Raw genomic sequence first — 9,219 nt, forward strand, 5'->3', positions numbered from 1 at the left:
TCATATCAAATAATGACATAACATATTATATAACTCTCCCTAGAATTGTGTACATGTAAAAAGCAACAAAAATTATAGCAATCATTACAACCTAAATATAATATAAATTATAGCATAACTGAGATTACACTATCGTAATTGTAATCTATTGTGTGTCAAAATGATAGTTAAACAATTTAAAATCAAATAGAGACTTTTGTGATGAACTGTGATGAGGATGATGCTGGGTGTGAGTTACTCCCTATGAATCCCAGCAGAGGGTAGAATTGTGTCACTTTTTTTTACATCTCTGGCCTGTTTCTCTGTTTTATCAGAGCCAGAGAATTTTTCTCGAGAAGTGCTGCTGTCAGCAGGAAAGGAGAAAGCACCTGAATGAGGACGACACCACCGGTGGAAGTTTAGTTTCCCTTTATCGCTTCATCTGGCATCCAACTGTGCTCAAACCAGACACAATGACCTTGAACAGACCAGGTGTTAACATCTGTCCTCAGAGTGATCATCCAGATTGTGGTAAGTACAGTGCTGAATGCTCAGTGACCTGGGTGTTGCTCTGTGTATGTGAGGTGGTGTGAAGATGGCAGTCACGTGTGTGTTCCAGTTATGAGCGGAATATAAGCAGTTGAAAGTAAGTCCAACACTCACAATTGAATTTGGATGCATCGTCAGATCTGATCTCAAAAACCACATTCGAACGTGGTTTTAGGATGCGTATGTTACATTCCTGAGCTACATGAACACAATCTGTCTTCAGAACAAAATGGAAACCACCACCTCAGCTGACACCAGCTAATGTTTTTCCACTCATCAAAGCTCATATGATAATGTATTTGTAACTATCCCTGCACTCTTAACACTGTTCATCACATACAGTAATTTCTTTCTCTAATGTTTAAAATTTGATTTCATGTTACGGCAGCATGAGTAGAGCTTTTTCATATTTGTCTCATTTAAAATATGTATTTCAAGTGCAAAATATTAATTTGTAATTTGTATTTAATTGAGATGATGAAAATACCTTCATATTTTGTATCGAAATACGAGTGCCATGTATTTTTGTTTTTTTAAAATACTGTATAATACTTTATTTGAAGCAAAATGATAACATCATAAGAACACAACAATGTGAGGTGCTGCTGCAGATCAGACAACCAAGGAAATTGATTGAATAACGCATTTATCTTAACCATGAATTGCTTTCAGCCTTGACAAGTTCAGTTTACGTTGTTAGTGTTCTTCTTTGTAGAAGCGAGGTTATTTAACCCACGAATGTTAGCTGCTAACTCTCACTGTTAACTTCACGTTAGCTTGTCTCCTTTAGTTTGATTTCTCTCGGCTGTGTATGACATAAGAATCACGTTTCTAAGTTGTTAATGCAATGACACTGCATGGTGCCATTTTGTATCATGCAGAGGACTTTTGTGTGTGCTGCAGCAGCACAACCCCATACTCTTAGTAGTTCTGGCTCATGTTATGGAATATTTAAGCAACATTTTTGTTACAAATGTCCCCAAATAAGATTGTGCTTTTGATTATATTGACACAATATTTACAGTAGACTATGTGCATGCGGCAGACCATTTTGTTTAGTCAGGGAGTATTTTAAAAATACAAAAATACAGTTTTTTATTTTGATACGTAGCATGAAATAGTTAATAGTGGCAACGAAATGCTTTTGTCAGCCCTTTATGTGCCAAGGTAACTACCATCCTTGGAAAACAAAACATGGTATACAGTGACAGCATGAAGTCAATGGATAAGTCAATAAGTCAATATATGATATATACAATATATAAGTCAATATACAGTACTTAACACATTTATTAGATCACCACCCAAAGCCACAGGTGCCCCAAATTAACAGCATTGGTAATTATCCAAATGTTTTTTTTGTTTCTGTAATGGATAATACACCAGTATGTAGAAGCGCTTTAATCAAAATTATATTTTTAATGCTAAAATATAATTATTATTGTTATCCATGAATTTTCAATTTTACAAAATAGTACAGTACATTATTATTTATTTTATGACAGGTGGTCTAATACATTTGTTAAACACTGTATGTAATTTAAATAACATCTCGAAATTCTGTTGCAAATCTAGTATGTGCATAGAGAAAGGTTCCTTCCACCTTTCTCCTTTTATTTCCTCACTTTCTTCATATTTATATTCATATTGAGGAACACCAATTATTACATATTTTACATATTTAAAACTTAATTAATTGCATCATTTACTGTACTCATGCTGTGAACTGCATTTTAATACAAGATAATTGCAAATGTGGTTTTGCAGTACATGTTTCCTCTTAAAGACACTTAAACAATTACCTGACACTGAACAGGTAAAATAAACTTGAACAGTAACTAATTGTTATTTTTTACTCTTACTAGGTTTTTCCAAAGTTTTATTTTATAATTAAAATCTGAAACTATATTGGAAATTGCCAGGTACAAGTTATCAGAGATGTGCTCTCTGAAACAGAAAACTAAGTTTTTCAATTGTGAATAAAACCATTTAATTATTTAATTTAACATTTCTGATTGTTGGTTTTAAGATTTTAAGAGAGCTCACTGTTTATCTTAGTGTCACATTTCATGTTTCATGTTCATGTTTCAAATAACACATTTCTTAATTTAGAAAACTAAAAGTAAAACTCCATCGTTCATCCGCAAACAATACGATCCTGGTCTGTGTGTGTGTGTGTGTGTGTGTGTGTGTGTGTGTGTGTGTGTGTGTGTGTGTGTGTGTGTGTGTGTGTGGATTACAGGCTTGTACTGAAGTTTGGACTAATTCTGACAGGAGGATGTGTTTTGAGTCTGTCAACACGGTGAAGATTTGTCACTTCAATAACTAAATCATAAGCTGTGTGAAGATGTCTGGTATTGACTCTGACAGCTTGAGAAAAGACTTTTTGTTATTTGTGACATTTTCTTTTTAACTTAATGATTGACTGATAAATTATTATTATGTATTGTATTATTGCATGTAAACACAAGGTAAATTAATGTTTTTACAAGTGTGTAGACACATTCATATGTATGCGCATACACTCGCACACACACAGAGCAGCCCTACGCTTTCTGTGTGTCAGTCGACTAGGCTTCTTCCCCTCCCCCCTCAACATCTCTCTCCCCTTTTTTGTCCCCCTCACCCTCTCCTTTTCCCTCCCACTTGCGCTCTCCTGCCTGCTAGCACTATTTCAAGCCTCTGCCTCAGAGATTGAGGGAGAGAGAGCGAGAGAGAGGGGAGGGGAGGGGAAAGCAGACAGGATTTAGAGTTCAAGTGCACGTGCAGAAAAAAGGCTGAATAGAGGAGAGTCAGAGCAGAAAGGAAACCAGGAAAAGGAACGGCAGGGGCGGGAGACAAAGCACACAGAAACTCTTTCTTTTCCTCATTTCTTTCTCTCTATTTTCTTCTCACAGAAATTGAAAGTATTAGCCTTGAAATGGGGCTGTGAAAAAAATGAAAAAGCCCAAAATTCTAATACTGTGAGTGTAAAAAAAAAAGAAGAAGAAATTCCTATTCCTGCCCCCTCCTCTATCCTCTCCTCATCGACACACTCCTCCTCTATCCCTCCCTCTTGGATATTTCTCTATGAACCCCATGCTCTATCTCTTTCTCTCTCTCTCTCTCTCTCTCTCTCTCTCTCTACTGCCTTTTTCTCCCCACCCACCTTACATGCACACACCCAGGACTCCTTCCCACTCCTCCTCACGCGCGCTTACTGGGGACTGACTGCAACAAGCTCAGTTTTTTCCTTCTTTTTCTTTTGCTTGCCATTCTTTCCTTTTGGTTATGCCCTCATGTACGGAGGCATCACTTCACTGACGCTTCTCTACTGTAAGTGGCACCTCTGAAAAATGTAGGCCATGGATTGTCCCTGCGTTAGACTGCATGCCACAAACTGCAGTATTTTTTCCCCAACTTGATTGAAAACTCGATTTCAGTTTAGAAACGTTTTTTAAAAGCGCATCTGTATTTTGAAGCGTTAGTCTGGTGTTGAAGAAAAGGAAAAGTGGACAGATGAGGGGGACACGGGCAAAGAATGAGGGGAAAATGGAGAGCATGGTCTGCGGGAGAAAGTGAGAAAGACAGAGAGAGAGAGAGCGGTAGGAAAATGAGTACCGGCACTGGCAAGAAAAACGGGAGGGGTAAGGGAAGAGAAGGGGGACCAGTAGGGGATAGACTTTGGAAGGAGGGACAGTTGGATAGGAATTGGCAAAATCGCGGGAAAAAGAAGAAAAAATAAAACTCCAAAATGAGAAGAAGCTGGACTTCTTGCCAAACGCTGGCATGCAGTCTGATCGCCTTTCATTTTTGTTTTTTGCCATGATTTTTCATCACTTCTGCGGGCCACACTCTCATTCATCTGTGAGTATACTGTGTGTACACATTCTTTTCCTGGCTCACGTACCCATCCTTGCTGTGTCCCCTTTTTCTCCTCTCCTCCGCCTGCTTAATTTTTCAACTGTCCTCTTTTTTCTTGTTTGAAAAATGTGTTCCCTAGGTTGCTAATCCCTTCATCCTGTTTGTGTATCCCATCTCGCGCTCCACCTCTCTCCCTCTTTCACTGTCTCCCTCTTTCCTCCTTCAGCTCCTCTTTATCATGGGTTATAGCTGTTCTCTTTGCTTCTCCTTGAAGGATTACCTCTGCTCACATTCAGATGAGGGCTTTGGGAAAGGGATCACTGAGTGCACCCAGTTTTAGGGGGCCCATGCATGGAAGGCTAGCACATGAAGGAGACAGGGTGTGTGCATGTGTCTGTCTGTCTAAGTCATGTATATCTGTGTGTCTATGCATGTATGTGTTTGTATGTTGGGGTGTGATTTAGAGTTAAAGGAGCCGGTAGTGGTGGACAGTCACACCACCTTGCGCATGCGTGGGTTTACACAATCACGTTTCATGTTTCATATTCACAGAATGAAGGCACAATATAAATTACTTATAAAATGCACAGAACTGAAAGGTGAGGGTTTAGATCGAGAGGGAATGACAAGATGGAAACATCAAATGTACAGCAGGTTATTTTCTTTTGCCTCTCTTATTAGATTTTTTTTTTACTCCTCCCGTGCTTTCCCCCTCTTTTCTATCCCGTCTTTCATCCGTTCATCCGGGTATCCCCCACTTTATCTGTTGGTTTGCCTGTAAAGACAAAACCCATAATCCAAGACAAAGTAGTTCGGTGAGATTGGATTTATTTAAGGGCCTTAACTATGTAACATCCTGGAGTCAGTTTGAAGAAGTTGATCTTTTTCTGCGTCCTTCGTATTTGGTCAAGGCGACTTTTGTCTGATGGTGTGAAGTTTTAGGTAAAGATGGAGGCTGTTAGTGCAAATCTGCGATGCAAAGATGAATACATGTTTGCACCCTAAATACAGTGTGTACAGACAGACAGGCATTAAACTGCGTATATAAAAACACTGCTGTCCATTTGATCGGCTATAGTGCTCTCTCTCCTACGGTATCAGCCTCAGATATCTTCCGGCATCTCTTTCCTTTCGTTTTTTTTCCGCTCCTGTATTTTATATCTGCCTGTTCTGTTTTTTTTATTTATACATCCACCTCTTATCTCAACCCACATTCTCTCTATCATTTGGCACATCCGATATTGTTCACTAGTGTCGTTCCAAAAGCAGTGTGCATACATGTGTGTGTGTTGCTTTGACATTTATGTTCTTTATGTTGATGCGAACAATAAGCTGTAAAACCTCTTATGATTCTGTTTTTATTTCTGTATTATAAAACCTCATTTGTTTGTGAATACGACAAGCATGCGGAAGTTAGGCATCAGAAAAGTTTTGTTTAAGAACAGTACAGACCTTTTTAAAATAAAATATTAAATTATGCAGCTACTGAAACGTGTCAACTGTTTAGTTGACGCCGTTAGGTAACAGTTAGTGGCCTAGTTGTTTAATGACGTTCAGTTTTTAAGTGTGTGCCAGATGAATTCATATGTAATGATTTAATTAAAACACAATTCTTTCATAAGCAAAGGGGGAGGTTTCTATTGTTTAGTAGCGTCCCTGCCTTGACCTTTCCCTGACCTCCTCTTTAGGTTGATAAAATGAAGAGAGAATTAAAAAAAATTGAATTAAACATCTGCGCTTGGCAGCTAAAGAAAAGATGAGGAGGGGCAAATCCTCTTATAGAACTTAGTCAAATTTGTTTTTTCAATTTTTAAAGCCAGCCAAGCACCTTCGATTCCACTCTTGAGGGGGTTTGATGGTAATGCCAGTGTAATCAGACCCCCAGGTTATGAAATATTACTCAGACAGACCTAGTGTTATGTAATCTTACATAACTGAGGCGGCAGCTCAGCAGGCTCGTGATCAGAGACTCCGGAGGAGAGGCTATATGGGTCTGCTTATGGTATGAACTCACTGACAGGGTCAACACACTCACTGAATACCTGGGCCTTAAAGGGGAAGAGGCCCCTTCTGCGGTATCTACACATATGGACCCAAGTGCTTGACACCTAAAGGCTGAGAAAGTAAAGTAACCTCACCTATAGCAGGTTGCAGTCTCTGTGCCTCCTATAGTATTTAAATGTACACTTCTGTGTAAGATAAGGGTCCTGCAATCCACTGCTGTTCCCATGATTCTCTACCACCTCTCTGTTTCTCATTCATAATTGATGACATTCAACCACAGCATACATTAATGGATCGAACAGACCTCAGGAATTCCCATGCAAGCTGCCATTGTGTGTAGCAGGTTTGAGTTTGTGCCACTGAATCTGCTGGAAACTGACAAACTGACTAGTGTTCATACAACAATCTAACAGGCCTGGTGTGAAACTCAAATAGCACAGATGCCTGCACAAATCAGGAGTGTTGTATTTAATAAAGGATTAAAAAAATGTTAAACATGTAATAAAAAAGAGTTCTTTAACATACACATAATACACATAATCCAGAATAATTTCAAAAACTATATAAAATAAATATTTCTTTCGAGAATGACTGCAAATGTCTATTTTAATAATGCCAAAAATGTGTTTTTGTTTTTCAGATTAAGATGCTGAGACAAAGTGAACTTTTTTGTATTGAAGATGTGATTTTTATCAGGTAAGGTTTCATTTTCTGTTCATTTATTTAATTCAGAAACTGTCCTTAATTAGCAGCAGAGATTTAACTTTCTACTTGTACTAGAAAAGAAATGCATGTATGTTATTTTTGTTAGAATCAAGCACTTTCTGACTAGATTTGTTCTTAATGGCAGTCAGCAGTCAGACACACTTGGTCGGCCATTTTAGTCTACGGCCTGATCGAAATGTCAATACCTCATCAGAATCATCGAATTAGTGTTCCCTGAGTCATTCTGCTGTGATTAATCTCACAAATATGTGCAAACCTTTGGCCTGTTTAAACGCAACAAGAAGACAATCTTTAGTTTTTCCACTGTAGCACACCTCGGTTTGGTGCAAAGCAGTGGACTGTGACTTATCTTAGTAAGCAACTTGTGAAAGGTCATCCGTTGGTCATGTCCCGATTATCAGATGTTGCTGAAAAGTGAGAGAGTGCAGGTATAAAGAGAGGCCTGTGGTCTAGCCTTGAAGCTAGCTTTGGAGATGCCTCACATTACATTTTTGTCTTTGTGCTGATGTCACCTCCGTGCCCCCGGTCCAGCAGCAGGAGAATAAGAGCTACATTCTGCCTCCATGACACAATAGAGCCCTTCTTGGCCTGATATTTTCACAATGTGTTTTTGCAGAGCCCTGTGCACACACATGCATGTGTGTCTGCACACACACACAGACACACACACACACACTCATTCTCAGCAGGCAGCACAGAACATTGATTCAGGGCTGTTCGAGCTGTGCACTTTACCTAATATTTCCATTCTTGTTGAAAGTGTTTGCTCAGAGATTTGTAGTGCTTTGCTCCCACTGTCGGGAAGTGCCTCGTAAATCCACTGCAGATCATTTATTAGATTTACTCACAGCACCCGTTCTAAATTAGAAATGTTAATTCGGCTCTTTAATCCAAGTATTGTAAGCAGCGTGTTTATTAGAGTGGCGTTTTTCATGGGTCAGAGACACGGAAAAGCCACTGCGGTACAGTAGGGTGGTGTGGCATGGGTTAATGTCTGAGGACTGGAGGAATGTGTCCGGGTTGACGGGTAGAATTCCTCAGTCTTGGCGACTAGGTCACTGCACTGACAAGAGTCTGCCACCTATTTCCGCATGCGCACTGCCGCGCTGCGCCTCTGTCTCATTGCTGTCCTCTATCTTTTTCTAATTCTGCCTGCCTATCTCACCCCCCACCCCCCTCTCTCTCTGTCTCTCTTTCGTCCTCTCTCTCTATCTGTCTGGTTCCAAGTCTCTCCTGCCCTCTCCACTTCCTTTCTTTTGCGTTTCATCATTTCACCTTTTGTTCTTTGTGCTCACTCTTTGTCTGTCGCAGTCCCTCCTTTATCTCCTTTATTTAATCTATCGTTCAGTCATACTTTCTATTTTGCTCTTCTAATAGGCGTGTTGTTCGCCGTGTCTTTCGCCGTTGTCTTTGTGTCTTTTATTTGTGACCGTGCACACAGTGCTTTGAGTCTTTCATCTTGAAATATATATTTCTTATTCTTGTAGCGTTGTTTTTCTGCCATTGCTGTGTGGTTTATAATTTCCCCAACGCTTCACCCACCCGTCTTTTCTGTTTCAAGTCTCTCTACTTTTTTTTTCTGTGGCGACATTGAGTTCTGTGCTGCAGTGATTAGAGGAAGACATGTTGGGAGGGCATGAGACAAAAGAAGATGCAGACATTCACATTCTCTGTATGCTTGTGAATATGACACTGGCATGCTTGTTATTAATGTAGTGCTTTAGCATGCATATGGTGCCTGGTGATGTTTGATTTATGTGGTGTGTTCCCACACAGGCTGATGCTTACATGCTGCATGCATCTGAGTGAAGGAGTTTGCGGACTCACACCCCAGCAGACAGTGGAGTTGACAAATCAACCCCCGGGTTCTGAGGTGTTTCTGCTGATGGCAGATGTGGTGATTTGACACAGTCTGGAAGTTGCACACAAGCTCAATGAATAGAAGCACATTTCTTCCCTTTACGCAGATGCAAAGTGCGCACAGCTTCATAACTTATACAGAGGGCGAGTCAGCTGGAATTCTCATGTTCTTTTGTACGCTATATTCATACAAATGTAATTTACCAGTGAAATGCTATGTATTGCTTCATCTTACATCAGTGGCAGATGGCCATTTTG

Source organism: Solea senegalensis, linkage group LG20, assembly GCF_019176455.1.
Source record: "Solea senegalensis isolate Sse05_10M linkage group LG20, IFAPA_SoseM_1, whole genome shotgun sequence".
Taxonomy (NCBI): domain Eukaryota; kingdom Metazoa; phylum Chordata; class Actinopteri; order Pleuronectiformes; family Soleidae; genus Solea; species Solea senegalensis.